A 14,279-nucleotide genomic window follows, 5' to 3' on the forward strand; every position below is an offset into this window, starting at 1 on the left:
CTCTTGCTGCCAGAGCTGGTTGGCACTCACCATGTTGGGAAATGGTGGGGGGCAATCTCCTCCCTTAAGTGTCTTTGTCTCCCTTGGGGTGTCTTTGTTCACTCTACTCCATTTTTCCCTATAGTCTACAAAGCCTCCTGAGTGCCAGCCAGAGGGTGAGGAGGAGTCCCTTTACCTACAGCTCTTCTTGCTGAGAAATTCTGCTTCTTGACTTTTCAGCGCCCTTCTGTGGAAATGTGTTACTTAAAATGCCTACGATATTTGGGGTGGAAGGGATGGAAACAGGGAAAGTAATAATACTGGTGACACATCGTAAATCCACAGAGACAGGGATGCTGAAAGTGGCAGAATTAAGGACTTTGGAAAGCACACAAGGTCAGCTGTGAAGAGGGCACTATTGTGAAACACTCAAGGACTGTTTTCTTAATCCTGGTGTGCAATATGGTACAGAGAGCATTCAGGAGTTACACCATTAGAGCCCTGATTTCACATGAGTTTAGTATTTCATGCTAATCGTTTTGACATTTCCAGACATCGGCTAATATTGGTCCCCATTCTACAACAGCCTATTTCCCTCTTCTCCACATGAAAGGCGAAGCTGTTGAGTGTTCCATCCCTGTTGGGTCTGGAGTTTTACCAACTGTTTGTTTTAAGTGAAGTATGATTCCTGGGTATGGAGGAGAACTACAATGTTTCTTTCTAGCTGGTCCTTTTTCTGAGACTAGGTCTGAGGAGTTAGGAGTTGGAGAGAGACAAATTATATTGTGAAGGGAAAAAGTATTTTAAGACTCAGATTGAGGGGAATTGATTAGCTTTATAGACGCAGGATTTGAAGTGCCCTTCTCTTCATCAGAGCATGAAATGATATCTATAATGGTTTTAGTACTCACAATTTTGATATTTTTATATTATTTTGTGGTTATGGATTTCATCTAGAACAATAAGTCACACTCCTTATGCATCATGCCCCACTAAAAACTCTAAAAATAGAATTCCATAATGATAAGAAAAAGGTCCACTTTTCCCAAGAAGTACATTTATTTACAGATATTTTGATATTTTGCTGTGATATTAGTTATTTTGGAAAGGTTGCAAAAGCATAAAAAACTGTGGTCAAAATGAGGTTTATTCTGAATTACCAAGAGTCGTTATGAAAGCCCTGTGTTTCATGAGATTTTGCATTTGATAAAATTCAACATCTTTCCTAGTAAGAAATCTTAGCAAACTTGGGATTAAAAAGACTTCTCTCTCTCTCTCTCTCAAACTCCATAAAGGGTAGCTACAATAAAACCACAATAAAAACTATGTGTACTGGTGAAATACTAAAGCAGACCCCTAAAGTGAAAATAAGGCAATGATATCAGCTACGCTGCTATCATGCAACATTATGGTGAAGATCCTAGCCACTGCAACAACATAAGAAATAGAAATGTATGGTTATTGGAAATAGCACACTATCTATCTGGAAAACACAAGAAGTGCAAGTGAAAAAACCTTTAGAGCCAGCAAAATAGTTCATCAAGGTAGTCAGATATATGCTATCTGGGGTATACCGTGATGCTCAATTAGAAAATAAAGGAAAGTAAGGCTCTATTCACAGAAGGAACAAAAACTCTAAAGTACATAGCAACAAATCTAGCAATAAATAGGTAAGGCCTATATGAAGAAAATTATAACACTTTACTAAAGGACATGCTAGAAATCCTGAATAAAGTCAGAAGCATATCATGTTCTTTGATGGGAAGACTCAATATGAAAAGATATCAATTCTCCCCAAATTAACCTGTTAATTCAGTGAAAATTCGATCCAAAGAAGAAGCATTTCTGATGGCAGAAGGAAAGGGGTTTTGGCTTATAAAGGAAGAACTTGAGTCCACAGACCTTTGCAGGTAGTGTCAGAACCTGGCTGCAGTTCCACTGGAGTTGACAATGCATGTCTGAGACACTGAGTGCAGCAAAGCTGCTGGCCCGCCAGGGATGACGCGAGGCTGGAAGATGCCACCCACAGTACAGGAGCCGAAATCTCCTCTGCTGATTAAACTGAATTCTCGGATAGTTAGGATCAGACCTACCATCAGTGGTTGTATTTATCACAAGAGGGAAAAGGATCCCAGGGAGGGAAAAAGAAAATTTGCTGTCTTGATAACAAGACAGGACATTTTCTTTGAAAAATTGAAAAGTGTAGGACCTTATTTTATTCCCAAAGGTGATGAAGTAAACAAATTCAATTGTGTAGTCATAATCATAAGGGTGATTAAGGAATTTACTTTCTTCTTTCCTTCAGAAATTATCCCCTCTGTGTAGAGACAATGTATGACTCTGTACCTATTCCCTGTCCTTAATTAGATCCATGAGATCTTTGACAATGTGTACTTTGAGTCCTTCTTTGGGAAACATTGATAGATGCTAAATAAATTTTAAACTGTAAAATGTCCAAAAGCAGAAAGTCCAAAGGATGGTCCAAGAGTATCAGTGGAATGAGTTATTAAATTTATTCATCCACTTACAATTGTTTTTGAAAAGTCCAGGAGAGCAGAATAGATGCCAGGAAATTGGAAAAATGCAGCTATGGCGCAAATCTTCAAATGATGTTGAGTTGATCAGTCCTTTCAAATTACTCTCCCTCACTGTCAGTTTAGAAGATTTGGGAATAATTGTATAAAGCTGAAATATAAAAAGAGAGACACACAAAAAAGTTTAACAAAGCAATTTGAACTTGAGTACATGTCTACAATAAAGGGATAAAGAGTGGTCCGCAGATGATCACTGTGCTCTGCTCAAGCATATTGCCTGCCAGGACCCCACACAACTTCATTTATCAAATTCCTTAAGCTTGAAAGAGCAGTTGTGATGACTTCACTTCAGCCTAGTTTTGAACACCGTGAAAAAGATCAAGGGGTTGCGGTGTGGGGAGCTGGGCTATAGCTATCTCCAGAAGCAGCAATGCCAGATCATTTGGTAAGGCTTTATATCATTTTGAGTGATCAGGAGGGAGAAATGCCAGAAGACTCTGCAGTCTGGAAAAATTCCTGTAGATTGGGGGTTTGGGAGGCACCAAAGACCCCAACAAAAATCTAAGAAGTGAGACCGACAGGAAGTAAGGAAATGAAACCCGTGCCAACAAAAAATTCAAACTGAGTCATCAGGGAAAATAGTTCTTTACTCTACAGGGTCGAGAGTAATCTGGAAAACCACAGTGACATATGTGATGTCATGCAGATAGTGACAGCAAATTAGATATGTAATCAGTATGTCTCTTCCTCGAGCTGCTTGTCTAATGTAAGCCTTGAAGTTCTGTCACCCGGGGGCAATTGGGGGTCATGTTGTTTTGGGCTCACAAAGGGATGGCTCTTCCTCTTTCCTATCCTTGCTGCTCTCTTCTGGCAACCAGATGCATACTCAGGTTCATTTAGGCTCAGATTTTAGCCTTTTCCTTCTGGTGAGAAATCTTAGAAGATATGACACTCCCTTGTTCTGCATAGTAGTTTGTGGAATCTGATGGGGATGTTTGCAAGTGTCCAGAGACTTTTCTCCTCCTTTCCTCCTCCTGACCACCAGAAGAGAGACTTGAAAAAGCAGAATGATTTTTTTTTTCAATAATCTTCTTTTAGAAATCACATTCATGGCTGGGTTTGCCATTCGTTTTTGCACCAAGACCTTTATGAAGTGGAAATGGCTGAACTCATCTGGCAGGGCTCTCAAGTGCAGACGGCCAGTTCCCAAATCCCTGAAGTGTGAGGGCTGGGTTCTTTTCAATAAACATTCCTGCACTTGGCCTTCTACTCCAGCCCCCTGTCCCTGCCCTCCCAGTGCCTGGAGCTTTCCACCTTGGCTCTGGCTCCTCTGAGCCTGGGCTCAGCCTTCCAATTCCAGGTTGACCTTGGCTGAGCGCCCCATATGCTCATTCTTCTTGTAAAAGTAGAAAATCTCAGGCACAGATTTCTGCACTTGGCCTCTCTGCAGAACTTTTTAGTACTCAAGGCACATACAGCCCCCAGCTGACACTGAGTGAAAGCAAGAGCACTTGCTTCGCAGAAGTCTGTGTTTACTGAATCTGATTTGGCCTTTGGCAACCCTGCTGCTGAGTCCATGCTGAGAAAAGCTAGAGCTGGGCCAGGTCCTCAGGTCTACCCCAGGCTTGTTTAGTACCTGCGGGCAGGGAGGATTCTCTCTGACCTTCTCAGTACATACCTCACCTCCCACCCTGGTGGACAAAACTGGGTATTCTCCACCATCATTGTGCTCTTAGGCATTCTGTCTAGGATGGTTGTGAAGATTCAATGAGATCACTGTTTATCTCAGTGGCTATTAAAAACTTATTAATTGATCATTAATTGATTTAGCCAAATCAGATAACATTGATAAGAAAATGTAGTGTTGAGAGCAAATTAGAGAAATAGTCAAGCTAGGAATATTTAGATATCTGGTTTCTGCCTTGGATTTTATCCTATGGCAAAATCCTCCCATAATCCAGGGGTAGTGGGCCGTGCCTTATTGTCAGAGAGAAGTGGGTGGGGGCTTAGAAAAAACTCCAGTCGTTGTCATCTGACATACCTGTGATTAAAGAGAGCTCTGCAAATTTCTAGCTGTGTGACCCTAAAATCTTTGAGCCTTGGTTTCCTCTTGGTAAAATAAGGACCACATTTTCTACCATACGAAGGAGTTGAGATTATTAAAGAGATAAAGTTCGATTGTCCTTGTCTTGACTCCTGCTACCAGCACTCTCCTTGGTCCTGACAAAGATTTCCCCAAACCCTGGCTTTTCATGACTTCCCGACAAACGTGGTGAATAATGTGTTCTATACACCTGTTCTCTGTCTCCAGGCTAACCTACGTGGTCTCCAGCTTTTCTTCCTAATGTAATCAATCATTTGCTCATGTTCCATGTGACATGTTATATATTTACAATTAAAGGTTCTAGACTAATTTCATGAAGAATCTGGAATCTTTCTTGAGATCTTTCTTGGATAAATTCACCTTTCTTTGATTCCTTAGCTACCATTATCATTAGTGCCAAGGATGGCAAATATACAATGTACCTGTTGCCAGCACATTCTTCTGAGTCCACAGCAGACATTACTAATTGAACACAGTGCATTTTCTCATGAACAGGGACAGGTCTCAGAGTCACTTTGAGCACATTGTGCAAGCAATGATTCTGATTGAATTGGAGCAGTGCATCGGGGAAAATCCATTAGCCATCTCTCTACACCATTTGACTTGTTACCTCTCTTGGACTTGTGAATGTGTTAGTGTCCTTGTAGTCATCTGTGCTTCTCCTGTCTGCTCCATTAGACTGAATACACATATGTAATTTGCCAAGGATTCTGCCCCTTATCTTGAGGATAACTCAATCTAAAAAACAAAGACATAGCTAATAGTTCTTGCCTTGTAGTGATAACCAGGGTCTGTCACTGTAGGTTATGGGATGAAACGAAACTATTTTTATTATCCTTTTTTTCTAGTTAATCCTAATTAGTTCCCATGACATTAAATACGTATTCCTTAAAAACATGGTATTTCATGTCTGTGCAAATAGTCTATCATATTGATATACCGCTGTTTATTTGATAACTCCCTGGTGTTAAACTCTAGGCTGCTACCAGTGTCTGGCCACAAAAAAATAATATCGTGTGGTGAATTTTTTTGTACCTATCTGTGTGGCTGCATCTCCAATTATTTTCTTAGGGTAGATTTCTCAAAATTATAAATAATTGTGTCAAATGGTAAGAACAGCTTTAAGATTTTTTGATACACATTGATGTATTGTTTTCTGGAAATGTTGAGACAATCTATAAGAGTAATGTAAAAGGATGATATTAATAATCACTAACCCTTGTAGACCTCATCTTTGTGCCAGGCGCTGTCCTAAGAAATTTACATACATTAACTCATGTCATCCTCACCATGACCTTTTCACAACTGAGGAGACTAAAGCACAGCTAAGGAGACTCAAGTCATGCTGGCATGACTTGAATGCAGTCTTTCCAGAGGCAGAAGGATGGCCAGGTTACATTGTTCAGTCTCTTCAGTCCAGTGAAAACTTGTAAAGAACTCAGTGTATTTGGTACAGAGTAACTGGAAGATTTGTTACAGCCTTACATACATGAGGTGACAAAAATGTCATTATTAATAACAACAAGAACAACAACAACAGTATCAGGAACAGGCCTACCTATTTTACAAGAAAACTTATCAGTGGTCTGGGATGGCTATTGTCAGTCCTGTGGCAGAAATACCTGTGCCGACTCATTAGTGCTTAGCAGCACAGGTGAGCAAGAACTGGTTATTCCCAAACCGTATGCTGGGAAGCAGCTCTAATAAAAGAAGAAATAATTCAAAGCAATCCAAAATGTTCCAGCTTGGACCACAACACTGTTTAATGTTGTTGTAAAGAATGGTTCTAACTCTTTTTTTTCAAAATAATATTAATGGTAATTTCAGCTGTTAGAAGGGACCCAATGAGAACTTATTTCTCCCTCTTCTTGGAGTCTAAAGTTTTGAATACCTAGTCATGGGAGTTACTGATTAGCAAAGGGATTTTTTTCTTCTTTTGTTTATAAGGCAACTGGTTGGTTTCCTTAAGGGTTTTACTTTTATTCTTGTGATTTCTCAACATTAGAGAATGGCAAGAGTGGCATGGGGGTGGGAGCGGGATCTGGGGGTGGAAGGTTGTCGGGGAGGAAGCTTGCCAGGTTGAGCAAATAAAATACAGGACACCAGTTAAATCTGAATTTAAATAATCAGTGAATAATTTTTAGTATGTCCCAAGCAATGTTTGAGACATACTTATACCCAAAATTTTACTCATTGTTCATCAGAAACTCAAATTTATCTGGAGATCTATATTTTACTCATTGTTCATCAGAAACTCAAATTTATCTGGAGATCTATATTTTACTCATTGTTCATCAGAAACTCAAATTTATCTGGAGATCTATATTTTACTCATTGTTCATCAGAAACTCAAATTTATCTGGAGATCTATATTTTACTCATTGTTCATCAGAAACTCAAATTTATCTGGAGATCTATATTTTACTCATTGTTCATCAGAAACTCAAATTTATCTGGAGATCTATATTTTACCCATTGTTCATCAGAAACTCAAATTTATCTGGAGATCTATATTTTACTGGGACCACATTGGAAGGAGGTAGGTGAGGTGGCCCTAAGAAGGGCCAGGACAAAGAAAGGAGAGAGGGATTTAAAAATAATAACAATCTTGGTCCTTTCAGATTGAAAAAAGAAGCACGAACAGTGTTTGCTGTTGGTATCAATGCTGGGGTCCTTCAGGGTTCTGGAACTGCTGGTGTCCTGAAGAGCATGCTGTTTACTGACTGAGGCTGTCCTGATGCCCAAAGGGAGTTTCTCAAGGTTGCAGAGGTGCTCTTAGCACTTTCCCTGGAAATCACATAACTTCAGATAAATATTAATACTCACGTGACCTCAGCTGTCCAAGCACCTGGATGAAGGAGGTTTAGAAATGACCTCAGTGCTAACTCTTTGTAGGGGGTGGAAATCATGGGGTTTTCTCATGACAGCAGAACTCAGATACAGACCTTAAAAGTAATTAAGTTACAAAATTTAAAGCCAATGCTGTTTATTTTTACAGAGGGAGTTCAATGACTTGCTCCTGTTTTCTTGGCAGATTGGTCGTTGAAGGAAGAAACGATGAAGCCCCATCTGGTCATCAAAAAGGGACTTTTCGCTGTCTTAAAAAAATTTTATCATTATTTAATTAGAAATTAAAACACATTTATAATTGGAAAAATTAAATGTACTAATCATAGGCAATCTTAAAATACAGGAACATATAAAGAGGAAAAAATCAGTCCTAATCCATATTCCCCAGAGAAAATCACTGTGAATATTTTCCTGTATTTTTTTTCTGGTCTTTTATGTGTAAATATTTACATAATTGAGATCATACTAAACATACAGCTTTGTGTCCTACTTTTTATTAATACATTCTAGGCATTTCTCTGTGTTATTAAACATTTTTCTGCAGATTGACTGAATAATGCCTCATTGTTCAAACATGCCAAGACTAACCTGATCCTGCCCCATTGATAAACTAGGTTGCTTCCAGTTTTTCTCTCTTTAGATAATGGTCTGTGGATCATCTTTTATATCCATTTTTATGCATTTCTGATTATTGACTTAGGAGAGATTCTTGGAAGTATAACTGTGGCTATGTCAAACTCTTATAAGAGGCATTTCTCCCTTGAGTCTTTGTTTTCCCAAAACTCTGTGGATTGGTCCTCCTCTCCATCTGATTAAGTTGCTAGAATCAACAGGATAGAAAACATGCCCTCTCACAGATTTCTGGGTTTTCTTTGATCTCAAGAGCATGTGCTGTGTCAAGCATGCTTGGGTTTCCAGGCTGGTGCTCTCAGGATCTGGGCTATGGAGCCTGATTACCATGACTCCCAGCATCGCCTTGGCAAATACCTTCCTGAGTTCAGCCTGGGCAGAAGGTGACACATACTCCCTCCTCCCCAGTCCTATACTGCCTTCCAGCCTTGGCCCAGGCAGCGCGACAAGCACTTCCTCTCTGTTTTCGTGATGCTTCTAGCGGCACAGTCAGCCTGGGGGCTCTGCCAGCTCAGGAGACACAAGCCTGGACTCTGAGGGATTGAGGAGAACCTCGTTAATGCGAATCCCCTGCTTCAGCCCTAGCCTTCGGCTCTCCTTTCCCCTTGGAACCACAAGGAATGAACTGCCTGCTCCTCTTTACACAGCCTCCACCTGTTGCTTCAGACAGGTATCCTCGACATGGCCTCGCCCCACTCTGAGAGCAGGGGAAACAGAAGTCAGTCTCATATTCTCACCCCCCTGAGCACAGGGAGGCTTTCTAAGGGTCTGTATCTCTAACAAAAACAGGAAACAGGCAAGGCATAAGAAGCCTTCCCCTTCACCCTGTTTCCTTCTTTTTCCCTTAGACCACCTAGGCAAGGAGAATTACTCCCCTAGAGATAATAATGGCACTCTGGAGATGTGAAGGCCTGAAATCGCCTACAAGACTGGTTGGGGAAAACCCAGACTCGATTGTCTTCCTGGTGTCTCCTCACAAGAGTGGGTGGGGTGTGCCGGAATGAAGGGGCCATGAGGGAAGCTGAGGCCTGGGCTGTAGAGATGAGAGGCTCTGCCATGAGGGTGGAAAAGGCTGGTATTGGGGATTACACTTTTTGGTGCTTTCCTGCTCTTTCTTTCCTTCGCCTTCTCTGCCTGTCCTGGTGTGTGTAGACCTGAGGGGCAGGGTTCCCAGGCAGCTGCACAGAACACTGCACAGAGAGAAGGCAAGGCAAGAGTGGGGAGATGGGGTGGCAATTTCACACATTAGCAGTCTGGGAGGAGTTCCTTCTAGAACTCAGCAGAGCAGACACACAGGTACTTAGTCATTATTGCTGTTATTACGTAAGGAATAGGCGGAAGACATTGCTTGCCCCCCTTCATGGATAGAAATATCAGTTCCTGCCTGAAACACATATCCATGATGGGCATGAGGGAGAACTAGGAGGAAGATAGCAATGATGAAGAGAAAGATGATGTCGAGTTTTATCTGTGCCAGGTAATGCGCCAACACTATAAATAAAAGTCTTTACTTATCATCCCCACCACAACTCTGTGCAGTGGACATGGTTTTCACCTTGCAGATGAGAAAGTTGAAACACAGATTCAAACAGGCTTGCCTGAAGCCACTGACTGGTAAACCCTAGACAAGACCCATGCACAGTGTCCCTCCATGACATTAGATTTAGCAGCTCCTCGCAAAGCAGGAAAGCCAGGAGTGGCAAAGGTGTATGAAAATGAGAAAGACATCACCTTTACTTTTCAAAGGCTTGTAGACCACTGATATTTCCAGATGCTCTCCTCATTTTCATTTCCTCCCTGCATTGCATCCATCCATTTGACATCAAAGCCCCTTAGGATTTGAAAGCCTTATGATTTGTTTTTCTCCACTGGGTCACTGTCTTCTGCAAGGAGGCACCGAGTCCCTGGTCACTTGGCCAGTGTGCTCATTGACTTTCCAAAGGGCAGGGTGGAGACAAAGGCAAAAACATAGAGAAGTGCCACGTGGCCATCCAGTGTAGGTCTGGGTCTGGTTTTCTTTGGATGTAGAGCTTGGCATTCAATCCATGGGCATTCATGCTTCTATGGGAAGTTAGGATTCCGCTGGGCACCTCAGCAAGACTTGCTCTCCTGCTTGCTGCTAGTACCAAGGTCAGACATATCCTTCTGGAGCTTGGCCTATGATTTTCATTCTGTGAATATCAACCCTAAGAATTTCACAGCCACATTTTTCACTATCCAACAGTGTCTCCCTGACACAGCACATCCGTCCAATACATAGCTGCTTCCCTCAGCCTTTTCTCCCTTTTCAGGCTTCCCACATGGGTTATTCTGCAGAGGGAGATAAACTCAGTTCAGTTATTTCTCTGTCTCAACTCTTATGCTGGTCACCTCCTAGTGCCCCCATGAGGGGAGACGCACTGCTTTCTTCCTTGCCTTCTGCAGCATTTCCAACTGCCTTTGAATTTTTATCACTTATACTTTTGAATTGCACTTTTTGCCAGTCTAACTCTTCATGTTGGCATCTGTATTCTGATTTTGTCTGGCTCTGGGGCCAGGTTGTCCAAGCCTTGTTTTTTTCTATTTTGACTGGAGACATCATTTTGTCTATTGTTCAATTTGGTGTATGCAGTCGCCCCTCAGTATCTGCAGAGGATTAGTTCCAGGACCCCCTGCAGATACCAAAATCTGTAGACGTTCAAGTCTCAGATACAAAATGGCACAGTATTTCCATATCACCTACTCACATCCTCCAGTATATGTTAAATCATCTCGTGAATGCTACGTAAAGTAATTATTGTGTTATATTGTTTTTATTTGTATTTTTTATTGTTTTGCTTTTTTTGTTTCTGAATATTTTCCATCTGCAATTGGTTGAATCTGCAGATAGGGAACACGTGAATGTGGAGGGCTGACTGTACCTTGAATGCTGTGACTTTAACGTCCAAGCACAGTTAAATGTAGCTGGGACACTTTTCCAGTGGAGCTCATGGGGCGTTGGATGAGAAAGACATTCAGATGGAGGCATGCTCTGGAAGAAAATGCGGGTGAGAGCCCCAGCCCAGAGTTGACCTTGTCATTGGTTATAAATGAGCTCAAGTCTCTGCTTCAGTGCTGGGGATGACATGTTTTAGAAGACCTGGAGAGGAAGGGAGATTCCTCAAGGCATCGTGGATTCAATCCAGATGCAAGGGAAGGTCTCTGGGAATTCCCTGCGATCTGTGCTTTGCCTGAGAGGTTTCCAAGAGACATTATCTCAGTACATTCTGTTTTAATAAAGAACATTTAAGGAGACGACATCTGGGGAGCATGTGCAGCCTACAGAGTTGCTATAGGTAAAAAAAAAAAAAAAGAAAAAAAATTCTTTCTGTTCATGGTAAATCCACAATTGCTTGGCCAATGTGGATTTATTGCCACTAAATCTTCTCTGCTCATGGTAAGAGGTTCAGGTTGAGTAGTAACAATCCCCCCTCTGTAATGGTTCATGTGAGTACAACTGGTGTGCTGTTGCCGGCTGTCCTGCTCTGATTCCTGGCTGGGTGGGGTGGTGCCTTGAATGTTATCTACATTTGTCCAGCGACAAGTTTCCTCCATGTGTGGGAAACACCAACACTGTGTCAGTGGCACACCAACATCTCATTGTATTCTTTGCCGATTTTGTCAGATGAGGACTGTTACCAACAAAGTTCTCCTTAGAACTTTGAAACAAACTTTCACCCCTAAAAACAAGAACCTTATCACGAAATCTGTTACCTATCTATTTTCTCTCTCTTCCTAGAGACAGTATATTATTCCCTGTCCTGCCCCCCAATTGTATCTAGAGGGATTGTTGACAGTTTCTACTCATAACCTAGCTACTTACCAAAGGAAAGAAAGGTGATCTGATGAAGCACATTGCATCTTATTCTAGCTTTGGAGAAAATCTTTTTTAAAACCAGGAAGCATCCTGGATTGGAAGGTCATAGACATTATTATTATTATTATTATTATTATTATTATTATTTATTTATTTTATTTTTTTATTTTTTTAGCCAAGATGTATACCCTGGCTAAATCTCTTACTTCTGGTTTTTTGTTTTATTTTGTTTTTCCTCATTATAAAGTTAAGAGTTTAGACCAGGTGATCTTTTTAACAGATCCCTTTTCCATTCTAAATGCCAAAGATGCTTCTCTAAATAGTGTCTGCAAAAACACTGCTTGGATTGCACAGAGTTCATTTTCCTTTGGAGACATATAAAGTCAAACAATGGCAACACTTTAGTGCACGTATTGTCCCTCCTTTATGATGCTTCATCCAATTGACAACTAGCTCCTACCAAACAGTCAGACTTCTAAAACTATGCAGCATATGCCTAGGGTTTTACTTTTTAAATGAACTACAAAGTCATGATAATGAACATTTATTGAGCATGTACTAAGCCTTTAGATGTAAAATCACTTTTGATTTAATCCTTACAAATATTTTCTGAGGTAGGTTCTATTATTTATCCCCATCTTACAGGTAAGCAAACTAAAATATGAAGCTGATAAATAACTTGCTTGAGGTCATATAACAACATGATAGATCTGGGATTCCAATGCTGGCAGTCTCACACCTGAGTCTGCCCAGGTTCATTCCAGGAAAATGCTTTTGTTTGGTTTCATTTTTCCACAGCCTTAATTATCTTAGGGTCTCTTTTGAAGGTGTTTTCAAGCATGATGCATTTCCCAAATGTTAGAGGCTACAACTTATATATAAGTCTTGCAGATATGATTTAACTCAAGTTATATGCAAATCTCTTTCTACGTATACCAAACAATATATAGGAGCCCAGAAGGAATAAGCTTGGCAGTGAGTTTCCTAGAAAGAACCACAAAAAGAGATGATTGCCAGTACTGGTGGATATTGATTCAGACACTGACTCAGGTTGTATGCCCTAGTAGGAGGGCCTGGCCTTTTCCCTGGGCCTCTGGCCATAACCTCCTTCAGATCTTAAAAAGACACTAAGCATTGCTTGTCATCATGAATGAGAAATATCGCCTGGTTACCCAGAGGGAGACCAACTGGTGAATCCTTTAGCCGTGACATGAGGATATGGCTCCAGCTGGAGTCTCTCCTCCTGCTTCTGTACTTAGCTCATCCTGGTTTAACCAAAACCCAAAACAACCCTCTCCAAGGGCTCTTCCCTGGCTCAGGGACACTCTATTTTAAGAAACACTCACCGCGCCTAGTACTTTGCATGGTACATTATAAGCACTCAGTAAATATTTGTTACTTCATGGCAAAATAGATCAATTCAGCAGTGATTTTTCACTTTTCAAAAAGATTCACTGCAGGGTTCCTTTAAATGGCCGGCTCCCCTGGTGCATTTAAAATGCAATTTGATTTATAGGAATTCAATGTACATGGTTCTGCAGGGCCACATCAATCGTGTAAAGTGAGCCGCATGTGCTGCTGGGCTCCCACTGACGAGCGCGTTGGCAGCTCTCCTCCATCGGCTTGGAATGCACACAAGCCTTGGGTCTGCTCTCCCCGCTTTTATCACAAAGGGGCTCATTTTGTGAATGAACAGCCACTGCCAACAGCGTGATGGTATTTTCAGTGACCTTTGCCCGGGGATTGGATTCCCGCCCAGCAGGGAGACAAGGCCTTAGGAAAAGGTTAGTTCATTGACGGCCGGGGCCTGCTGGGCTGAGGTCTGGGGAGGGAAAGGCTCAGAGAACTTTTCCTTTTTTGTGAATCACCTAAAGAAGCCACCCTTCCCGCCTGGCCTGTGCCGCTTTCTCTCTTTGTCTCGGCATATTGGATTCTGTTCAGCAGGGTGGTTTTATAGCTCCTGCTGCTCCTGCTCCTGATTTTTTTTTTTTTGTAACTGTGAATAATAGCCCAGTTTTGCCTTGCTGTTTCCCAATAGCAATTCTGGGGTCCTTGTCAGCTTCCGCCCCCTCCTCTCCACCCCCTTTCCTCCTCCTCCTCCTCCTCATAACCACAGCCTTTTCAGTTTGATGTTTTTAGATATCAAAGGAAGGTCTCTAGGAACCCTGCAACTAAAGACTTTAATGAGGACCATGCCCAAGAAATCCTGGCTGCCAAAGACATGATGATGATTTATGTCGCTCACTCACTCCCTAACAGCAAGAGGACTATTTGTAAAAATAAAAAAGCTGCTCATATGGAATTAAACAAGAGCATAGCTGCTTCCTTCCAGACCCCAGGAGCTTAA

The 14,279-nt window shown here is 41.5% G+C and overlaps 1 long non-coding RNA gene across 8 annotated transcripts in view; it reads right to left on the reverse strand.

The window, feature by feature from the left end:
* The window catches only part of LOC134737591 (uncharacterized), a 178,820-nt gene that overhangs the window by 43,819 nt on the left and 120,722 nt on the right, over positions 1 to 14,279 (reverse strand). For all 8 annotated transcript variants that reach the window (XR_010122615.1, XR_010122612.1, XR_010122619.1 and 5 more), the window contains one exon: positions 2,508 to 2,664. This is a non-coding gene — a long non-coding RNA (uncharacterized LOC134737591). The remainder of the gene's footprint in view (positions 1 to 2,507; positions 2,665 to 14,279) is intronic.

The sequence above is a fragment of the Pongo pygmaeus genome, chromosome 10 (genome assembly GCF_028885625.2).
Source record: "Pongo pygmaeus isolate AG05252 chromosome 10, NHGRI_mPonPyg2-v2.0_pri, whole genome shotgun sequence".
Classification (NCBI taxonomy): domain Eukaryota; kingdom Metazoa; phylum Chordata; class Mammalia; order Primates; family Hominidae; genus Pongo; species Pongo pygmaeus.